General features: G+C 33.9%; 1 pseudogene; it reads left to right on the forward strand.

The window, feature by feature from the left end:
- The first annotated feature begins 6,744 nt into the window (after positions 1-6,744).
- Positions 6,745-7,631, forward strand: LOC131935329 (large ribosomal subunit protein eL21-like; annotated as a pseudogene).
- The last annotated feature ends 17,286 nt before the right edge of the window (positions 7,632-24,917 follow it).

Consider the following 24,917-nt stretch of genomic DNA (forward strand, 5'->3'; position numbering starts at 1 on the left):
TAAACAAGGACCCAAAGTTAGACATTCTTAAGGCTACAAAAGTTTCAATTGATCAGTGTATAGTTGTACCCACTTTTTAAAAAGCAGGTCTGGCTTTGCTATTTATATCTTACAATTTAAAATGTGTATTTTATCTTTCATTTCTTGGGTATTTAGATTATCACCCCTCAAGGGTGTTACATTATAAGTTAAAGATTTTAATTTTGTTGGGAAGCTAGTGAAAAATAAACATTTTAAATAAAAAAAAAATGATATAAGTATATTTTAACAACTTACGTATTCATTTACTTATTTCGCTATGTATCTCCTATTTTCTGTACATCAATGTATCTACCTTGTAAATATCCACCCAAACGGCGTGGGATGTTATTGTATTTGTTTTTAATTGGAAAATAAAAAGGATTAAAAAATTGATAAAATTATACTATTTGTGTAAACTATTTTTGTATGATATTTTGCTTATGCGAACATTTTTGTTTTAACTTTTTTCGCTTAAAATAAATAAATAAATAATTTCAAAATAATAATAAAATACTGCGAGCTGATGTATGCTGTGATTGTACATCTGGAGTAACAGTCGACAGTATTGGGTCATACAAGTGAAGAGGAACATATAGTAGATTTAATACTGGATGTTTGACATGAGATGAAGGAAGGCTAAAAGACATGACCAGATCTTGCTATTCTGTTTTTTAGTGCTAAAAAAATAGCTTAGGTAGCTTTTGCTGCAGGGGCTGACTACACAGCATTATGTTAAAATATAAGACGGAGACGTTCTTTCTTGGCTGTAAAAATATATCAGCAACAATCAGAAGAGATGGAGAAAATGCTACATATAACCCACACACAGAGGCGTAGCGATGGAGGGGGGGGGGCAAAATGGGTTGTAAAAACAAATTAAAATGTCATTTTAGCTGCATACTTGCAGTTTGAGGAGGGTGGGGTTGCAAATTGAAAGTTGAGGAGGGGGGGTGCAAATTGAAAGTTGAGGGGGGGGGGTGCAAATTGAAAGTTGAGGGGGGGGTGCAAATTGAAAGTTTGTCCCCGGGCCATGTTAACCCCGTGAGTCGAAAAAAAAAAAAAACATGTTTTCCGAATGTCTGTGTGTGTGCATGTGTGTATGTATGTGTGTGTGTTTGTGACTGTGAACACGATAACTTGAGTACCGCTATAGCTAGGTTGATGCCATTTCGTATACCTTTTATATCAAGAGAGAGAGAGAGAGAGAGAGAGAGAGAGAGAGAGAAGAGAGAGAGAGAGAGAAAAAGAGAGAGGAGACGGAATGAAATCTGTAAAATGCAGATTTCTGTATTTGACAAATGATAAAAAACCGAAAGTATGTACCCGCTAAAGACCAATAGAAAATAAAAACTTACCTTGAAATTCCCAGCCCTATTCCCATAGCAACTCTCTGTCATTGGTAGTAAATATTATGGTGTCAAAGTTCAGTAGGGACGTCGTTAAAAGTTTGCTGACGACGACAGTAACAGTTCGGTAGTGGCGATAATACAAATTCAGATGTGACGACGATAACAACCATCTTGTGACGACGATGAAAGTCTCAGGCAATAAGCACCTTATATGGTAAACATTTACCCTTAAACAATTCAAGCGACTGTGGCAGGTCTCAGGCAATAAACACCTTAAATGGTAAACATTTACCCTTAAACAATACCAGCGACTGTGACAAGTCTCAGGCAATAAACACCTTATATGGTAAACATTTACCCTTAAACAATACCAGCGACTGTGACAAGTCTCAGGCAATAAACACCTTATATGGTAAACATTTATCCTTAAACAATACCAGCGACTGTGACAAGTCCCGGTAAATTGCGATCGCTTCAGGGGTTGATGTTTTTGTACAGCCGTTCTATTTCTAAGTTCTTCTTGTTTTTACTTGCCACCAGCTGTTAAGGTCGACTTTAAGAAGTACAAACAACAAACTACACAAAGTTTGGACCACAGTATTAGTGCGGGCCTACACCCGTAATATATTCGCCTAGCCCTCTGTCCAAATCAACCCATCAACTCTCGTTCACACACCTAGTAAACTGAATACCAACATTTGGTCTAAGGGGAATAACACAACAACGTGGGGCTGAACACAACTCACATACTCACCATAAACAATGACTTACCAAGCCTTAACCCGACGTGTAACAATAACAGTATTCACGTCCACCCCTGAAATAACAATACACCTGAAGAAAACACGTCCACTCCCTCCCCTACACAGCAACAGAAAAAATAGAACAATATGTCAATCATACCAAACATAAGAACATTACAGACCTATTCTCTAGCTGTAAAATGTGCATGTCCATCATAGACACTATCTGCTACATCTGTAATGGTAAACTGGGTACAACTGTATAAACACGCTTTTAGAAGGCATGTATTTGTGATACAAAGATTTTAACAATAATCAAATATATATAGAATTTAGCGTATATGAGATAACGCATTATTTTTAAGAAAGAAAGCTAAGTTAAACATATTTTTAAATAAGTGTAAGTGTAATAACTCCGATAAATGATAGCTTACTTATGAAGTAAAAAAAAAACAGTCTATTTTCTTTCAAAAGTTAACAAAATATGGGGCCCACATCCCAAACCGCAAATATAATTATAAACATTATGCTTTGCCATAGATCGTAGTAATAGAGAATAAATGACAAAGCATTGTTTAGGTAAAGGTAACTCTAATGTTTTTTATGCAGGGGAAACAATCAAATATTAGTACATTAATTTAAGAAAAACAACAAAAATAAATAATAGAAATAAAATAAAACATACTTTTTTTAATAACAAAAGATACAATAAAAATTTAAAAAAAATGTCTTTGAAACAATGATGTAAAATGACATTATCTATTAACAAGTCCTCTAATATTGGATCTAACTCTAAATGTGAAACTTTTGTCAGATTTCATTACTTAATGCTAAATATAGAGCGATTTATCATTTGAAAAGTTGGTGCCATGTTTTCACTACTTTTTCCATATAAAAATATTAATGGTTTTTAATTTAAACCAAAAATAAATTACAAATTAAACAAGTGTATAACGAAAAAAAGAAAACACTTTTGGATGAACAGACTGGTAGCTTTCACCCCCGACTCCAACCCCCCCAAAATTCAAAAACTTCTTCATAACCGAATGTCACTGTTTCTTTTCAGAACACTGATTATGCCAGCTTACTACTTTATAACCCCCACCCTTACCACTAAACGTTTCTAAGTATTATATGCATATTTAAGAATGAAAGAGATGAAGATAGCGGAGGTTTGTAAATCTACTACGGTCCTCGTATGTCACGTGATGAAATACAAGTAATTAGACAGTGGTCACCTTCGGGACAAAGCTCAGGCGAGCTGAAAAGAATTACATAATCTGAGACTTAAAAAACAATGTATTTATTTGTTTGTTTGTCTTTTATTTTATAAACATGTATTTTTAAAGGTTTTAAAATATATCAATTCGGTGTTTAAATATATCCTTTTTTAATCCACATATCTAAATTATAAATATTTACATATATTTTTTTTAAAGATTTGTATGTTTTACCTAAATACATCTATTTAAACAAAGATGGGGCTTAAAGACAAGTTATTGCGGTCACTCTAGCGTCGTATTTTAAGTTATCAAAAATAGTCTTACATTTTATCATAATACTTTATGTCAGAAGGACGTGATTATATGTAAACATGTTAGCAGGAAAATATAGAAAAACCACACGGGGTAATTTAGTTCAAATGAAAACACAGTTGCTGCCGTGCCGTAATTTTTACTTTGTCGATTGAGTCACACAGTCAAATAATTGATTGGAACGCCTTATGCTGAATTAGAGTATTAGTCTACATCAGGAATTCATTAGTGTTCATTGATAATTGAATGATTTTTTTACGTCACGATTTTCTTTTTTACTCTCAAACTTGTGAATAAAAAAAAAAAGAAAAAAAAAAGAATGTTTGGTTTATTTAACTTAGTAGGGCTGGTAAGTAGATCACCAACCTGTTCTACGGCTGAATAAAACCTGCATGAGACATAGAACTAGTTGGTGACCTACCTACCAGCCCTATTGTCTCGCCCTCTTTTCTCTCAGCTTGTCATTGCCTTTTTGCCACACTTTTTTTCATATTTCCAAGCTGGCCGTTAAAATAAACGTGTCCAAGGTTTGTTTTTTTCTATCATTTTAGAATGTTTCAAACATAAATTAGGTATTTGTCATAAACTAGCCCCGATGCACATTCAGCTGAAACATGTTTAGGGTGTTAACTATCATTCGCGCTAATATTGGTTATTCCCAATTTTTATCCTCAAGTATCAAAGCAAATTTTATCTAGCAAGTATCTAAAATAAAACCAGATGTCGGGGGATTATAATGTCGAGGTACCACTTTGTTACGGTGATATTGAAGATCCAAACTCAAAACGCAAAAAAGGAAACTATGTACGACGGTCATCTGGGATATAACAATCAGTTATTATAAAACAACGTTAAAATGGTGCAATAACTTCTGCTATTTATCCATCCAAGTATTGCAATGATTGTAAAAATTATACAGATGACATCTAGTATATTTAAATCACGCTGTGGGTGTGGCATATGATGGAACCTCCACAGTTTTATCACAGAGTTTATCTAATGAATGATATTGAGAAATATTTCAGGAAGTAGATGTAAGCTTTGATTGCCCCTCGAGAGTACAATTTACAGTATTGGGTCATACAACTGAAGAGGAACAGCTAGTAGATTTAATACTGGAGGTTAGTCATGAGATCTAGGAAGTCTAAAAGAAAATACAATATTCTGCTATTCTGTTTTGTAGTGCTAGAAAGTTTAGCAGAGGTTGCTCTAGCTTCAGAAGCTGACTATACATCAATAAAGGGTAAAAAAAAAGACAAGATGAAATTATTTTGTTTTCTAGATTTAAAAGTTTAACAGATGTCACCACAAGAAAGTCCAAAAGAAAAGACAAGATCTTGCTAATCTGTCGTCAAAGAATGGGTAGTAACGGTAGCTTTAGCTTCAGGAGCTAACTATGCATCAATAAGTTCAAGTGTAAGACTAAAACAATCGTTATTGGCTGTATAAATATATCAGCACCAATCAGAAGAAATGGAGAAAATGTTACATCTAACCCAAACCATAGCTGTTGTTTTAACCAAAAAAAAATTATGAAGAATGGAAGCAACAGAGAAAAAATTAAAAAAAAAAAAACGAGAACTATCAAATAATAATGATGAGACATGTTTATTTTTTTAACCGAACTAATTGCAAATGAAAAAAGTTATATTAGTTTTTGTTAAATAACACAATTAGAAACATGTGGTATTTGATTTGTACCAACAGCATATACTTTTGTGGGAATACGTTGACTTAAAAAAAAAATTGTAATTACTGTGTCTGATGTCAAACTATAAAGAAAGGGTGAGGGGGGGGGGGGGGGGAGGGGGGGGGGGGGTAAACAAAATGTTAAGTATGAGGATGGGGGGGAGCGGACAATTTAAATAGCAGATATTTTTATATAAATCCGTTTTCTTTTATAAGATGTGTATGGGTGGGCGGGGGGGGGGGGGGGGGAATGGTAGACGTGCCTTCAATCCTTCCCCGGAAGTGATGCCTGAAATAAACATTACTCTGTTTCATTAACTTAATACAAGAAAAAAATACGTACACATGTGAGAACTTTTGTTTAATTGTTCACTGCTTAATAAATACAGACAATTCTAAACTATGCAATTGTCATTTTTTTTTAAAGATTTATCATGTCATTATATGTCTCGAATTTAAGTTGAAAGATGTTAACTTGATTTTAAGAGTCATATATTTGTAAATTAGCATAATTTCTATTTTCAAAATATATTACTGCTTTTCTATTTTTTGAATATCTATTTATATTATGAATGTTCACATTTCCAAAAAAATATATGTATGCACCAGGGTCCATGTAAACCAAGATTAAACTACACATAGGTCGAGCAGCACAGACATGAGTACACCCTACAGTCCTGACAATCATCTGATACATTTCTATACAAAAGTTGTCCTGTTTGTCTATAGAACGACATATAGGAAATTTAAATCCGCCCAAGAACATTTTAAATGCAACATTTAAATCGGTGAAGAAAGTCGAACAGCAAAACAAACGGCATAACATTGGCTCTAAACTACTAACTATTAAATGAATAGGGAAATAAAACAAGACAAACATGAATAATACTGCTGCAATTAATTACCGTTATTATTTTCTACACACTAATTTAATAAAATAAAATTGATCAGACATGTCTCTGTGCTAAGCTCACTGATTAAGAGAAAGACGTCTAAGAGCATATTATTTTTAGCTTCGATTAAAAATGGGGACTTCATTTATATTACATTTTATAAGGGAAACAACTTACACAATATTTTGTTGTTTAAAGTTTAAATAAGAAGTACCAAAAAAGTATGCATCAATCAAATTACCATAGTATTTTTTCGAATACCAACAAATAATTGCATATGTAATATTTACAAAAATTACATTCAGCATAAAAAAAACTAAATTGATTTTGTATTAAAAAATGACAAAAACCTTTTTTAATAGGTCACTTTTTTGTAATATACTTTGTGACTGCTGATTCATCAACGTTCGGTCTGCGACATGAAATGCGCGTTATAACATTTTGCTGTAAAAAAAACTAATTACCCCCTACTTACTTAAAAAAAAAAGTCTATCGTTTTGACTTTCTGTCCTCTTCCTAAAGCCGTGTGGTTGACAGGACAAACTTATTGTGATTGAAAATGACAAATCCAAAAGGTTATCGCCGCGGCACGCGGTACATGTTCTCACGTAGATTCAGAAAACAAAGGTGTGACCAAGCTGTCACGTTATATGTCAGTTTACAAACGTGGGGACATCGTTGACATTAAGGGTGATGGTGCCATTCAAAAAGGTATGCCACACAAGTTCTATCACGGACAGACTGGTCGTGTTTTCAATGTAACCCCTCACGCTGTTGGTGTGGTTGTCAATAAACAGTTGGACAACCGTATTATGCCCAAACAAATCATTGTAACCCCTCATGTTGTTGGTGTGGTTGTCAATAAACAGTTGGGCAACCGTATTATCCCCAAACAAATCAATGTAACCCCTCATGTTGTTGGTGTGGTTGTCAATAAACAGTTGGACAACCGTATTATCCCCAAACAAATCATTGTAACCCCTCATGTTGTTGGTGTGGTTGTCAATAAACAGTTGGGCAACCGTATTATCCCCAAACAAATCATTGTAACCCCTCATGTTGTTGGTGTGGTTGTCAATAAACAGTTGGGCAACCGTATTATCCCCAAACAAATCAATGTAACCCCTCATGTTGTTGGTGTGGTTGTCAATAAACAGTTGGGCAACCGTATTATCCCCAAACAAATCAATGTCAGAGTTGAGCATGTTAAGCACAGTAACTGCCGTCTTGATTTCTTGAAACGCGTCAAGAAGAATGAAGAGCTGAAGAGACAAGCTAAGGAGACAGGTGTTAAAGCTAACACTAAGACAGATCCCGCCCAGCCAAGCAAAAGCCCATTTTGTCAGCACTAAGAGAGTCAAGCCTGACTTCTTGACTATTCTTTATGAGATCATTGCTTAAACTATTAATGAAGGAAGTCTGTTTAAAAAAAAAAGTAGGCGTTCGAATAATAATCTTGACAACGGCTTGCATATTTCAATTCAATTTAAATGTGATATAATTTAATTTCCTTATAATTGTTAAAAGAAGTAGTAAAAAAAATGTTTTTAACTTTAAGAAGTGCTTTTTTTCACTTACATACATATTGTTATATTTCCTTATTTTGCCAAATAATTCTTAAAAATAAATTGAAACAGTTAGTTGTTCATAAAATGTACAGCAAATTTAAGAATATATATATATATATATATATATATATATATATATATATATATATATATATTTAAAGTGGACTTTGGTAGATGTTATGTATATAGAAGCAGGATGGTAAATACAGACCATTCGACATTATTTCGATGTTTGGTTTATGTTACATGCAAGTGTATAACGAAAAAAAAAAGAAAAATCTTTTGAATGGACAAACTCACAGCTTTAACCCCCGACCCCAACCCCCATAAAATTAAAAAAACTTCTTCATAACCAAATGTTACTGTTTCTTTACAGAACACTGATTATGCCAGCTTACTACTTTATAACCCCCACCCCTACCACTAAACGTTTATATGTATTATATGTATATTTAAGAATGAAAGAGATAAAGATAGCGGAGGTTTGTAAATCTACTACGGTCCTCGTATGTCACGTGATGAAATACACGTAATTAGACAGTGGTCACCTTCGGGACAAAGCTCAGGCGAGCTGAAAAGAATTACATGATCTGAGACTTAAAAAACAATTTATTTATTTGTTTGTTTGTCTTTTATTTTATAAACCTGTATAATAATTAAGAGAATATATTTATTTTTTATTTGCTTTTAACAAAATCATTAAAATGAGCTATTTGGACACCTCTATTAGACTTTTAAAAGAGGGGTGATAAATCATTGACTGCTATTTGATATTACAGACTTAAATAATTATCTTCTACATTAAAATATCTGAAACCAAAATAAAAATAGAAAGTGACTGTTTAAAAGTGCCCATACCTTTTTAAATGAGCAAGTTTGGGGCGCATTTTCTGAATTTTCAACAACACGATTAACTATATATAGGTCTAATTTGGGGAGGGGCGCAAAGTAGATAGTTCACCCTTGGCACCAAAATAGATCGCTACACCTTTTTGTTACCTTACTATAGTTTATTTAATATAATCAAAGTTATTGATTATTAGGTACTTATTAATAAAGAAAATGAACATTTTGTGACCCCCCCCCCCCGTATAGATAGCGCCCTAGGTGACCGCCTAGTTCGCCTTATAGATAGCGCCGGCCCTGCATACATGGTCCCCATCCCAAAACGTAATTAGAACTATTTGGAAAAGCCATAGATAGATCATTGCAAAGAAAATAAAATATAGTAGACGAAGTCTATCTAGATAAAGTTACCTCCCATGATGTATTTTTTGAGACATCAGGGGACATTTTTAAACGATAGTAAATTGAATGAGTAAACAAATATAAAATATTTTAAAAAAATACTAATTGTATGATTAGAAATAAAATTTTAAATACAATCAAAAATTAATTATTTAATGCTGATATAATCGTATAAGATTATTTACGATAAGAAATATTGTTTAAAACTAAAAATGATAAACGGTAGTCAAATTAAAAAAATCAGTTTTCATAGTGTAAGATTTTTATTTTCTTAATGTTGGGTTTAACCAGTAAATCTCGATCACTGTTCTTATTTTTTATTACTAATAGTAATGGTATTTAATTAACATTTAAAGATAGTTTTATCATAACGCAGTTTATGTACGCTCAGTTATTAAATGCACAAACATTTGGCAATAATAATAGTTTTAATATAGCGACTAAAGCGTTTACATAAACTATACAGATGGAAATAATGTATTTTTGTTTTTGTTTTCTTTAAATATCGTTTGTGCACATAGAGTTCATATAAATTGATAGTGATTGAACCGTTTTGACTCATTGTTACATAGATCTCACACACGCTAGGTAGCGTCAATATCTGGTCCAAAGGTTCACTGGCTTTCACTGTCAATCGTAAACTTGACCGGCTCTTTAACGTGGCCATGTCATTCGTGAACAGCGAGTACACGGTCTTCTCCAGGTTGATCTCCAACAGCCAGTTACGTCAGTACTCGGCAATACAGGCCAGGTTAGATTGTAACTTCACTCTCTGCTTAGCGATAGTTTTGTTTGTCCCCTGGACCCACGTCATGAGACCATCCGCTAATTACACCTTCCCAACATCCATCTCCGTATCGAGATCGTTGATACAGCATAGAAAGAGCGTGCAACACAGAGCTGATCCCTGTGGCAGACCATACTCGATCGTTATCAGATCAGATAGGTCAGTTCCTACCCTGGTCCTGATAATACAAGCGTCCAGAAAGTCTGTTGGTCAACGGTACATGTTCTTACACACGCCCATTTGACGGAGTTTTAATATCAATTTGGATCTCCATACCTTATAGTAGGCCTGTTTCAGATCGAAGGACAGCACATTGGTGGTGACCTTTGTGAGGAAACAGCCAGTGATGTCCTTAATCAACTGAAGAGCGGAGTCCACTGGCTGCCGTCCCCACCAAAAGCCCGCTTGACACGAGTCTATCAGTCTGTTATTTGACAAAAACCAAAACAAGCGGGCATTGGCCAGCCTTTCCAAGAGCTTGCTGATGTTAGAGCAGAGGGAGAACGGTCTGTAGCTCTCAGGTGAGCCCAGATCCCTTGCTGTCTTGGACAGGGCGACCACCTCCACAATTTTACACCTGCTGGCAAGTTCGACACACGTCTATGATGAGTTCATTACAAGTATAAAACTAAGGTAACGACCACTAAGATATTAAAAAAAATAAAGCGAAGCTTCCATCCGATTACAACCATTATCGTGTAAACATGTTCTCTCCTACAACGTAAAAAATATCAATAATCCCCACCGTTGGAGATGAGAAGTTGACCGAATCAATGATACTTATGATTATATGTTTTTATATTAGATTGAATATAGTGATCCTTGAAATCTGAATAATCTCTTGTTTGTCATGGGAAATAACTTTGGATAAAATTATTTTATCGAAAAATATATTACAAAAACTAACAAATTGTAAGTGTACAGCATATAATTTAAAAAAAATATATATAACATCTACATCTTTTTCTAAAAAAAATATATATATTTTTGTTTTGTAATGGTTATTTCATTGTAACTTGATAATGTAGTTAAACACACAGAGGCTTAGCGACCCTTTCCGGCGCCCGGGGACAAACTTTTCAATTCCCCCCCCCCCTTGAGATTTCGATTTGCACCCCACCCCCCTCAAACTTCCGATTTGCACCCCCCTCAACCTTTCAATTTATTTTTCCAACCCTTTTTGGCGCCCCTTAAGGTCGGCGCCCGGGGACATATGCCCCCCCCCCCCCCGCGCTACGCTACTGTAAACACACAGACTTTTAATTTATTACATATGTATTTATTTATACATTGATTTAAAACCGGTGTCATTCAAGAAAATGCATTACATCGCTAGTACCTATTTTTCACATAAATAATTTTATTTTATTGTATATCTGTTTATTTATACAGTGATTTTTAACTTTAATATGCGAGGAGATAAAAGCAAAATGTCAACGCTAAATTTTATTTTTCTCTCTACATCCAATATCTAAATCTCTATATTCTCATTATCATTCATAGTTTCTCTTAATCAGTGCGTGCATTTAATATGCTGTTGTGTTGCCTAATAATAGATGTACAGGCCTATAGATATAATTTGTTTTTTCTCAAAGGTATTGGTAGCCGACGTTATTTTAAATGTGTCGGATTTTTAGCTATTCAGTTATATTTCTAATATCTAATTTATATTTATAATATCTTTCAACGTGTAGTAAAGCACATAGCGTTTTGAACAATAACTATTTTATAAAATATTTTTCTCAAACAAGTATAACATTAAAATATATCGGCCTATAATTCACGTGTAAGAGGTACCGACGGCTAATTATTTATGTCCGCCGTCAACTTTGAAAAAAGTGCCGAACTTGGAACTATGGAGGAAAGCTAGGCAGGAGCCTATAGGTGTGCAAATAAGAAGGAGGAAGTGGCGCTGGGTGGGTCACACACTGCGAAAGGCTCACACAAATGTTACACGCCAAGCGCTTGAGTGGAACACCCAGGGAAAGCGGAAGAGAGGGCGCCCAAGACAGACCTGGAGGCGGAGTCTTCTTGAAGAACTGAAGCCAATAGGGATGTCTTGGGAGATGTCAAAATTAATAGCCGAGGATAGGAAGAAATGGAAGGAAATGGTGGAGGCCCTATGCTCCATAAGGAGCAAAGAGGACTAAGTAAGTAAGTAAGTAAGTCAACTTTGAAAACCAGCCGTTCATCTTGTGCAAAAGAATATCATAACTGAATACAAAAGGAGATACGTACCTAACTTTTGGCACGCTTTGTTTATAAATGTTCTAGCTATCCTCTCTATCTCCAACCGCTTCAAGACTGTATTAATTAAAATTTTAACACGAGCGTCCAGACTAGGGGATTAGTAAAGAAAGGGGGGGGGGGAGAAATAAACGGTTATACAAAAAAAAATATTATATATTTCTGATACAAAGATTTTGACAATAATGGCACGTTTTTTTTTCCAAAAGCATGTATATCTTATAACATGATTTTGACAATCTACTAAAATGTAACTTAATAACGAAATATATATAAAAATATTTTTTCTTTAACTATGTATCACATAATAAACATATTACTGCTAAGATAATAGCTGCTACAAATGTGTAACCTAGTTACATTCCAGTTTGCAAGCGTAATCATATTCTTTTGAAATCGTTGCTAAGTCCACGAGTCTACTTTACGACAACCCTCAACCCCCATCCCCCACGCCCAAAACAATTCAAGTGCCTCCTCCCCTGGAGAAAAAAAAAACCAGAAACAAACACTGAAACAAACCCAACAATTCTTGTGAAGTTGGGCTCTACGCAGATCTTACAAGCTGAGTTCTAGAACGGAACTTACCTATTTTAACATGACTGTCTTTAGTTGTAAAATGTCTATATTGTGTGATTATGTCACGATTTTTTTTTTTTTTTTGAGAACTAAAGGTTCACAAATGTTGTAGATTCCAGCCTACAATTGTTATATACGAATCCTTTAGGCAGTGGCGTAGCTAGGATTTTTGGGCCTCTTTGCAAAAAGTGTTAGTGGGCCCCTCAGAGGCGTAGCGACAATTCCCGGCGACCGGGGACAAACTTTCGATTTGCACCCCTTCCCCTCAGACTTTCGAATTGCACCCCCCTCTCAGACTTTTGATTTACACCCCTCCCCCATCAAACTTTCGAAAAAGGGCCCCTATTAGCCTGGGGCCCCAATGCCTTGCTTACGCTAGCTTTACGGGAGCTACGCCACTGCCTTTAGTATAGGTGAAAGATATGAAAAAGACACTTAGTAGATGATTAACTACACCTTCCCAATATCTATCCATAAAGGCTAATAATAAAAATGTACCTGCTTTTCTTCGTGAAATGGGACATTAAATTACACGAAACAAAAACGAATATTTAATTATAGTGTGTAAATCTGATACCCACATTACCATGCATTCACTGACATTCGATGTGGGAATCTTGATTTACTTGATGCATAAAGAAACGATGTAACGATTTAATGTGTTCCTAGATCGTCATGCATAACATTGTTTATATAAAATATATATAGATATATTATTTTAAATTTACTTCTGAAGTCACTGTAGTGCATCTAGTCTTATTACAATAATATGTAGGTCAGTGACATACTTTAACGTTTTTGTTTTTATTTCATGGTATAACATGTTATTAAAAAGAAAATTGTACTATATACTACAATATTTCCCGTTATGGTATTTTATTTCTCGTTAACAAAATTGTAGCATTATTAAACAAGGGAAAAAACTTACACAAAGTTTCATTGATTAAAGTCTAAGTAAGAAGTTCCAAACAATTATACGATAATCAAATTACTGTAGTAATTTTCTTATAGTAACAAATAATCATGTATGAATAATTCAAGAAATCAGATTCTGCATAAAAAAAGTATTAAATTGCGTTTGTATTTAAAAATCATTAGAACCATTTAAATATGTTATTGATTTTGTTATATCTCTTGTCACTGACTTTTTTCTCACTAATCTCAGGGAATAACCCATTTAATACGAAATATTTAATTTTGACTTTATTAAAAAAAATGTGACTATTGTTTTAACTTTTTGTAATACCAAATTTATTTCAATTCTACTTAAATGCCCAAACACCACTCGGTCAACAACGCTGATGAAAAAAAACAAGTTAATAAAAAGTCTAGTGACAATTTAAGCGCTATTTCCTTATGTTATCCATAAAAAATTTTAATTTTTAATTTTTTGTAAATATCATCATATAAATATAAACTCCTACACGATGCTCAGTTTAAATCATCCTAGGCCTACACGATGCTCAGTTTAAAATATATTAAAAAAATTTTGTGACCGAACGAAAAGATATTTTTGAAAACTTTCTTCGGCAATATTGTTCTAAATTATGGCAGAAATCGATTGGTAAATGTTTCAAGTCGCTAAGTGGCCTGGTTGCCGAGATATGGAGCAAAAACTGCATTTGTTCGAGGTTTTTTGGCTTTTCCGGGAAATCCAGGATGGAATTCCGGGAATTTTTTTGGTCCACAGTCATCCTCGGAACTTGCTTAACATATTTGCTTTTAGAACTAGTCCTCGATATTGCTTGGTTGAGGAGGAGATACGACTTAAAAGCTGCGGACACACATCCATACATCCAGAAATGACGAGTTAATAATTGCAATTCTCCAGTATGGAAATTGCGCTAAAAAATATCCTTTGAATACTCATTTAATTACACATTTGCATTTTCAGTTTTTTTTAATACAATTGTAATTAGATATTTATTTTAGATATCTGTATAAGTAAACCCTCTTAAATGAATACATGTAGGCTACACGTAAGAAAGAAGAATTACTATTGCAAATCTGTATCAGTACTAACAATCCGATGACGTAAACTGACAGTGACTTTTTTCGGCTTATATTTTTAAAAAAATGAATAAACTAAAAAATGTAGCTTTAGTTCTAGGAGCTGACTATAAATCAAAACGCGCAAGTGTAAAAGTGAACAGTGCTTTATTTGGCTGTAAAAAGATATAAGCAACAAAGAGAAGAGAAAGGGAAGATGGCACATCTAATCCAGGTAATAGCTGTTCTTGTAACGGAAAAATTATGAAAAGTTGATGCAACAGAGAAAACAAATAAACGAGAACTATGAAATGATAATGATGAGGAATGTTAATTTTTTTGTTATACCGAACTAAGTGCTAATGAAAATAAAAGTCATATTCGGATTAATCTTGTTAAATAATACACATAAACGCTGAACTTTAATTAGAAACATGTGGTACATGATTTGTAGCAACAGCATATATTTTTATTGGCCCAAGTTGACATAATCAAAATTGTAATTACTGTGTCTGATTTTAAACTATAAAGAAATCGTTTATATTTTCTACGATGGGGGGGGGGGGGGTTGACAATTTTAATAGCAGATATTTTCTATATAAATTATATTTCTTTTATAAAGTGTGAGTGGGGGGGGGGGTGGGGGTTGTGGGGTGTAGGCATGCCTTCAATCCCCCATACTGGAAGTGGTGTCTACAATAAACATTACTCTGTAAGATTAACTAAATACAAAAGCAGAAGAACAAAAATATGCACACTTGTGAGAACATCTTGAAATGTATCTACCTAATCTTTCAGTACAATAAAATACAATTACAATTTTTTTAATGCAAAAGTTGATTGTTTACTGCTTAGTAAATATAAAAAAAAAATCTGAACCCGAGTGTCATTTTTTAAGATTTCTAATTTCATTGTTTGTCTCGTATTTAAGTTGAAATAATTTACAAATAAATTTCTGCTTTTTTTTGTTGTTTGGATATCTGTTTATATTTTGAAAGTTCACATTCCCAAAAATCTATTTCTACACCAGGGTCAATGTAAACCAAGATTAAACTACACATAGGTCGAGCAGCGCAGACATGAGTTCACCCTACAGTCCTGACAATCATCTGATACATTTCTATACAAAAGTTGTCCTGTTTGTCTATAGAACGATATTTAAATTTAAATCCACCCAAGAACATTTTATATCCAACATTTAAATAAGTGAAGAATGGCGGACAGCAAAACATAACATTGCCTCTAAACTACTCAATATAAAATGAATACGGAAACAAAACAAGACAAACATGAAGAATACTGTTGCAATTAATTGCCGTAAATATTTTCTACACACAAATTTAATCAAATAAAAATTGATCAGACATGTCTCTGTCAGGGGTTCCCAACCTTTTTTTACTCTAGAGCACATTCTAAAATATCGTTAGGGTGGCGGGCACCACCTATTTTAAATCGACACACTCCTTCCAGAGGCGTAGCGACCCTTCCCGTCACCCGGGGACGAAACTTTCGATTTTCACCCCTCCCCCTCAAACTTTCGATTTGCACCCCCCCTCTTAAATTTTCGATTTACACCCCCACCCCCTCCCTCAAACTTTCGATTTCCATCCCCTTCAACCTTTCAATAATGTTTATGAAATAAATTCTGTATCGGTCGAATAGTGAGAGGCGGGCACATATGAATCGTTCCGCGGGCGCGCCCGCGGGCACGGGGTTGGGAACCCCTGGTCTCTGTGATAAGATCGCCGATTAAGAGAAAGACGTCTACGCGAATACTATTGTTAGCTTCGAAACTAGTGTCGGCTTTGATTATTAATGTGGACATCACATTTTATAAGGGAAATAACTTACACAATATTTTGTTGATTAACGTGTCAAGTAAGGAGTACAACAAATTATATATTAATTAAATTACTATAGTAAATTTCGGATTGTAAAAAATAATCGCGTATGAAATATTGAAGAAATAACATTCAATATAAACATAAATCTAATTTGCATTTGTATTTAAAAATCATAAGAACCATTTAAATATGTTATATATTTCGTTATATTACCTGTGACTGATATTACAACAATGTTACCTATGACAGTTCTTCATGTTCGAGTTATTTAAATTTGGTGTAATCTCCCATAACAAGTCATTTATTAGTTCTATTTTTACGAAATGTAACTATAGAAATTTACTATCCGAAGAAAAAGTGACCAAAAAAAAAAAAAAAAAGGTGTAATGTACATGATAAATCGCCTATGGCCGCCGTAGCATGTGTTTGTAAGTAGTGCTCAGTAAATTTCTATTTTTTAATTTGTTATTTGTGACAATTTTGTGTTTTCTCTATTTCAAAATTTGGATTTTAATGACCGAGATTGGTCCAGGTACCTTTGTTATATTAATTTAATCTGCGTGTTTTTTTTATTTCTGCCTGTGGACTTCATTTGTAAGTGAATGTTCATACTAAACAAAAATAATTGAAACTAGTTGGGTGTATGATGGTCCTGGTATGGCCAAAACACAAAAACAAGAATGGATGACAATAACTTATTCTTTGACGTCTGCATACCGTGATTCAAAGCCTTCTTCCACCAACCAAATACGGTAGAAATTACAATTCTCCAAGGCCGATGGCTGACCACGATTACAAATGCCGAGTTTCTAACTCAATTTGCCAATATAATAGGCTGCCAGGAGACTGAGTTCAAAAATGGTCTACAACTATGGAAAAGTGAATGTCTGGTATGCCACACTGGATTCAAGGAAAATTTACGAGAGTCTCATGCTCACTGAATTCTACGAGCCAAAGACACTAACCAATGAAAAGACGCAGAAGTTAATTAGAGTGAGCGTCACTCATGTCGACAAAAAGAACTGTGTTAAAGATACACTGAGATACGTCCCCCCTCACATTAGTAAGGCTGAACTGGAAACAGCCATTCAGGGCCTGTGTGAAGAGTGGACCACCCCAAACACCAAGACCAAAGACCGAGGGAACAACTATAAATTCATAATTGAACCCAAAATGAACAAAGAAAAAAGACCTTACTTTATAAGGTTTAAAGATGCTGAAGGGGCGGCACAGGTGGCAGTGATCCACCTCTCAGAGAGAAGGATGTTTAAATATAAAAATGCAACTAAATTGCTTTGTGTTTAAAATTGTAAGAACCATTTAAAGATGTCAAAAATCAGCTCAATCAACGATTTTAACATTGCTACTACTCGACATTGTGATTTTCAACACACGATTACTCAACCACCATCTAGCATTCAGCAGCTAATTAACTCTCGACCACCCAAAAACTTTTTACTTTCAACAGACATCCTAAACCCAAGAGATTCAAGACTACCCAACCTTCCAATACCCAAATCTTAAATTAAACTCCTTTTTGCAACCAAAAGTCTCAACGCATTCTACTGACACAAGACCAAAGACAACACACTTCAATATCTCATTTCGATACTCCAGCACAACGATACCACCTCACCAACCTCAGTTAATAATAGTATTCGCGTAGACGTCTTTCTGTTAATCGGTGAACTTAGCACAGAAACATGTCTGATTAGATTTTTATTTTATTAAATTAATGTGTAGAAAATAATTACGGTAATTAATTGCAACATTATTCTTCATGTTTGTCTTGTTTTATTTGTCTATTCATTTAATATTGAGTAGTTTGGAGACAATGTTTTGTTTTGCTAACTGACTTTCTTCACTTATTTAAATGTTGGATTTACAATGTTCTTGGGTGGCTTTAAATTTCCTATAGATCGTTCTATAGACAAATAGGACAACTTTTGTATGGAAATTTAACAGATGATTGTCAGGACTGTAGAGCAAGGATCGGCAATTTCAAACTGATTTGCAAAAAAATAAATGATTATAATGTTTGGATTGCTTTGGAAAATCATATTTTAATGGTTTTTTATTTGTATACATTAATGTTGATTAACGATCATCACCTTTCCCGGTAATGAAATTAATAATAAGAAAACCCAATGGACAGCCTAACTTACGTAGGCATATTATCAGACCACTGATCAGTCGGCACAATATTCTACAACTCAATTACGGCCAAGCAGATACTTGATATTTCTCGGCTGTTGTTCACGTAAAAGAACTAAACAACACCACCAAACATCACGGACTTTATACATTAGAATTCACCATCTACAGGGAAGACAATGTCAGCGGCACCCTCAGATGTCCTACCCCCACCCCACCCACTCAACAGCGACACAATCATAAAGGCCCTGAGAAATCTTAGCAAACTAGAACACACTGTCAACTCAATGGTCTACACCAACAACCGTAGCTTCACAATTTTTCGGACAATTCATCAACCTGTACACACTACATACACATCAATTATAAAGAACACCAATAAAGATTTTATTTGCTATTCCTGTAAGACGACACATGTGTGGAAGTTGTGGGTCAAACAAACATTAGACTACCCATACTGTCACTTAACTAATCAAGACATACTACAACAAGATAAAGCGGCGACAGCTAGTACGATTATTTTAAAATTAAAGTTATCCTTTAATGTAATATTTTAAAATAAAAATAAATTAATCGTGAGTAGCGATTTATTTTCATGAAGTAGTATGCTGAGTTTTTGAGAATTATCATTATTATTTCATCCAATGTAATAAATATTTGACCTAACAAGCATTTTCACGCACCAAATCTATTTTTGTTCGCCTTAAAATTTTCCAAACAATTTAAGCTCGACCACTTAATATCTGGGATAATAATGTAATACACATTAAGGTTGATGTTAAATTAAACAAGTTAATAAAAAGTCTAGTGACAATTTAAGCGCAATTTCCTTATGTTATCCATAACAATTTTAAATCGAGATAAATCATATATTCAGCAAATAAATAATGCAACACAAGTAGTTTTAATAATTCAAAACAAAATAGAAACCAGTATGGAAATTGCGCTATAAAAAGACAACTACATTAAACTATATCAACGGAAATAGTTTTATTTTAACGAGTAGGCCTACACGATGCTCAGTTTAAACATCATCCTAGGCCTACACGATGCTCAGTTTAAATTTTTTTTGTGACCGAATGAAAGGATATTTTTGAAAACTTTCTTCGGCAATATTGTTCTAAATTATGGCAGGAATCGATTGGTAAATGTTTCAAGTCGCTAAGTGGTCTGGTTGCCGAGTTATGGGCAAAAATTGGCTTGTTTTCGATGTTTTTGGCTTTTCCGGGAAATCCAGGAAGGAATTCCGGGAATTTTTTTGGCCCACTATCATCCTCAGAACTTGCTTAACATATTTGCTTTTGAAACTAGTCCTCGATATTGCTTCGTTGAGGAGGAGATACGACTTAAAGCTGCGGACACACATCCATTCATTCATCGATCCAGAAATGACGAGTTAATAATCGAAATCGTCCGTATGGAAATTGCGCTAAAAATACATATTTATATGATATATATATATATATATATATATATATATATATATATATATATATATATATATATATATATATATATATATATATATATATATACATACATATATATATTAGTGAATATACCAGTTGACAGTATTGGGTCATACAACTGAAGAGGAACAGATAGTAGATTTAATTCGGGAGATTAGTCATGAGATCAAGGAAGTGTAAAAGAAATGACAATAACTTTTTTTTGTTTTCAATTGTCAGAAAAGTTAGCAGATGTCACTATATAGATTGCTTATGCTTCAGGAGCTGACTATACATCAATCAATTAAAGTGTAAGACTAAAAAGTTCGTTATTGGCTGTAAAAATATATCAGCAAGAATAAGAAGAGATGGAGCCAATGTCACATCTAACCCAGACCATAGCTGTTGTTGTAACGAAAAAAAGCAACACAGAAAATGAACGTAAAGTATCACATAATAATAGTGACAAACCATTTGACATATTTTGCATAACATTACCTCTAAACTACTCGCAAAAATCTATTTCTACACCAGCGTCAATGCAAACCAAGATTAAACTACACATAGGTCGAACAGCACAGACATGAGTACACCCTACAGTCCTGACAATCATCTGATACATTTCTATACAAGAAGTGTCCTGTTTGTGTAAAGAACAATGTAACAGGCTGTATTTTGGGTATTGTTTATTTATATTGTATTTGGAATGAACTTGTATGAAAGTAAAGTACCTGGCCAACGGAAAGACTGTGTGAGCGACTAATCACGTTTTCCCATGCTTTTCATTAGATCGCTCACTGACATTAGGAAAGAGAATGAGGTGTATCAAAGGGAAGCATAAGGTGGACTAAGTGTGCCTGTATGGTGCCTGTATGGTGCCTGTATGGTGCCTGTATGGTGCCTGTATGGTGCCTGTATGGTGCCTGTATGGTGCCTGTAAGGTGCCTGCATGGTGCCTGAATGGTGCCTGTATGGTGCCTGTATGGTGCCTGTATGGTGCCTGTAAGGTGCCTGCATGGTGCCTGAATGGTGAATGTATGGTGTATGTGTGGTGCCTGTTTGGTGCCTGTATGGTACCTGTATGGTGCTTGTATGGTGCCTGTATAGTGCCTGTATGGTGCCTGTATAGTGCCTGTATGGTGCCTGTATGGTGCCTGTATAGAAGAATGTAAGCTGTCACCACGTCAATCTGTTTTTGGATTGTACTTTGATTTTCGTTATTCTACTGTGGATGTATCATTGTTATTTATTGTGGTTTATTTTAATGATGTAAATAAAGTTGAAAGTTGAAAGAACTGTTAGTTGTATTCATTGAAGCAAGAACCCACATAAACACCGTATTGTCATATTAACACATACGTGATGTTACAAACGATATATAGGAAATCTATCCAAAAACATTTTAAATACAAAATTAAATAAGAGAATAATGGCGGACAGCAAAACAAACGATACAATAAAATCCGTAAAACTATTCCTAATTAAATGAATAGTAAAATAAAACAAAAACATGATTAATGATGTTGCCATTGTTTGCCGTGGTACATTCTAAACATACATATTAAATAAAATAAAACCGATTAGACACATTGTCATGCCCCTGTGCTAAGCTAACCGATTATGGTTAGACGTAAATGAGAATAATATTGCTGCGATATGATATATGAAAGGTGTCATCCATAAATGACGTCACAAATCGTCACAAAAAGCCAGACCCCCACCCCTAAAATGACGTCACACCTCAGCCTACAACCCCCCCCCCCCCCTTAAAATTGCAGTTGAATTTTTCTTAAAAAAAATATTTTTTTTCCAAAATCTTGTCTGAACTCTGTCGATATAGGGTATTTTAATCAATTCATATTAAAATGTATTAAAAGTTTTCTAAATTCCAAAATTACGTCAAAAATTCGTTTTCTAACCTAGCTTTTTTATATTTCAAAACTGTGACGTCGCACCATCTGACCCCCCCCCCCCTCCCCATCGTCACAAATTTACGGACCCCGCTCCCTATACCAGTGTGACGTCATTTATGGACGACCCCAAAGATACTTTACTGTATTTTACATTTTACAAGGGAAACAACTTATAAAGTATTGTGTTGATGAATGTGTACCTTAGCATTACAAAAATAATATACATGTATTGAACTAAATATTAATTTTCAAATAACAACTAATAAATTAGTATATTTCATTTAATATATTAGTTACGATATAAACATATAAATAAATTACTTTTGTATTTAAAATCGTAGGAACCATTTAGAGATGTTACATACCTTGTTATGTATATTGTGACGGATCTTCGATCAATGTACTGTATATTACCAAAAACGCTATAATTTAAATTTTTTTATTACATTCTTACGATTTTATTGATTGTTATATAAAACAAAAGTAGCATTCATGTAATAATATAGTAATTAACTTGAAAGAGTGTTTCGCAAATCGGTTAGGACAGGGGTTGGCAACCTTTCGAGATGGAAGAACCAAAAGTTACAATTTATAAAATGTCCCAGTTTTTAAAGAGTCACTAACATTATTTTAATTTTGGTATTCGATTAGGATCAGGTGAATACGTTTAAAATAAATAGGTTTACGCTCTAAAGTTTGAAATAATATATATATGTATTTCGCACGAAACATATGAAAGCATTTTGGCTATCTCTGCTAGTATAAAAAAATCAAATTATATAACTATGCCGCTAAATCTGCCCAGTTTAGAAGCTAGCAACTGAAAAACTACGACACTCAGATCAAATGGATGAATGCTGACATATAAAGAAATGCAATCTCAATAAAAAAACATTCACTATTGAACTTGGAACCATTGTCACGGGACTGACCCCAGCACAGTTGTGGGGCTGGGACTAGTGCTCAAGCAGCCGTCAGCTCTCCGTATACGCACTACTCAGTGTTTTTAATTTTGTTTGAAGGTGTTTGATTGTTGTTTTTTTACAGCATATCATTTATTATGAGTTTTGAAAATGATATAATATAAGAATTATTATTTGTGCATGGAGCTGGAGAACTGCATTGTGATATCAAAAGAGCCGCATACGCCTCGCGAGCCACAGGTTGCCAACTAATGAGTTAGGAAAGTGCCATTAAATAGCTCCTATACACAATCAGTTGCCACTTTTTCGTTGTTTTTCCTTTCCTTGAACACTTACGCTCGCTAATCCGGTTACTCGTATGTCAAATTGTGCTCGTATATCAAAGCACATTTTAGCTTGCTGAACAGCTCGTAGTACAACACTCTCTTATATTGGAGCACCACTGTATGTAAATACAAAAGTTTACACTTTAATAAACAATTCTACGACTAGTTAGCTCAATGACATTATACTAGGTGAAAATGTCGAACATTAAACTATTGAAATCACGTAAGGGTAAAATAGTTTAGCTGTATAAAAAAATGGTATCATATAAATGTGTTCACTTTCCAACGGATGTTGTACATAAAGAATGTTTTCGATCAGACTTTGGGTTGTTCTAAAGTTGTTATAAATATTCTAGGTAGAATGGGTTTTAAAAACGTAACATAAAAACATTTTAAAAAGTATGTTAGCATTCCTGTTAGGGGTCAGTTGTAGGTTAGATATAAATAGGTTAGAATAATCTAAAATTAGGGGAGAGCGTGTGTGAGTTGAGTTTACCCTAGAGTATTTTTAACCTCTGTGTGTTTATGTATTGCTATCCCAATGATTCGAATGCGGTATAAAAGCTGGAGTGAATGATTGTTAGTATGTTAGGGGTTAGTTGGTAGCGGTTAGAACGAGAGCTATTCTGGAATGTGAATATTTGAGACCGAATAAAAGTATAAAACGTAAACCTGAGTCGTTCTTGACTTGCAACTAACCAGGACGTAACAATTCCAATGCTGAGCATTAATTAGAAACATTATGTATGTGCTCTATTAGAATAGCAAATAATATATTTTGCCTAAATTGACTTAAAACAAATTCTAATTACTGTGACTCATCTCAACTATAAATAAACATTCGTTATTGTCTGTAAAAATATATCAGCAACAACCAGAACAGATGGAGAACATGTTACATCTAAGCCAGAACATAGCTGATTTTGTAACGAGAGAAAAAAGTCACGAAGAGAGAAAGCAACAAAGAAAAGAAACGAGAAATTTAAAATTTATAATAGTGACAAAAATGTGACATAATGTGTAAATTTAAATCCATCCAAAACTATTTTAAATCCAACTTAAAATTAGAGAAGAATGGCGGATAATAAAACAAACAATATATCATTACTTCTTAATACTCGATATTAAACGAATAGGAAAATAAAACAAAATAAGCATGGAAAATACCGTTGCAATTGTTTGCCGTAATTATTATCTACACTCAACACATTTATTAAATAACATAAAATTGACTAGACTCATATTTCTGTGCTACGCTCACCAATTGAGAGAAATTATAATTATATTTTTTGGATGTGATAAATGCAGGGGACTGAACTTAATTTGCATGTTACAAGGGAAATAACTAACACCTTCTTTTGTTGATTAACGTGTACCTAAACAATGCAAAAATAGTAAACATCTATTACATTAATATATTAAGTTTGTAATAACAACTTTTACGTTCGTTTATATCATGTAAGTGATAAGTTTCGATTTGAAAATGAAACTAAATTGCTTGTGTATTTAAAATCGTAAGAACCATTCAAAAATGTTATACATTTTCTTACATACTTTGAGCTTGAACTGTAATTAACGTCCCTGAGGGGTCAACAGTTCGAGAAATTTTATTTTTTTATGACGAAACTACGAATGTAACTTTGAGCTAATGCAGCGGTCGTCAA

The sequence above is a fragment of the Physella acuta genome, unplaced genomic scaffold (assembly GCF_028476545.2).
Source record: "Physella acuta isolate Inbredline_101_S28 unplaced genomic scaffold, ASM2847654v3 ptg000142l, whole genome shotgun sequence".
NCBI lineage: Eukaryota > Metazoa > Mollusca > Gastropoda > Physidae > Physella > Physella acuta.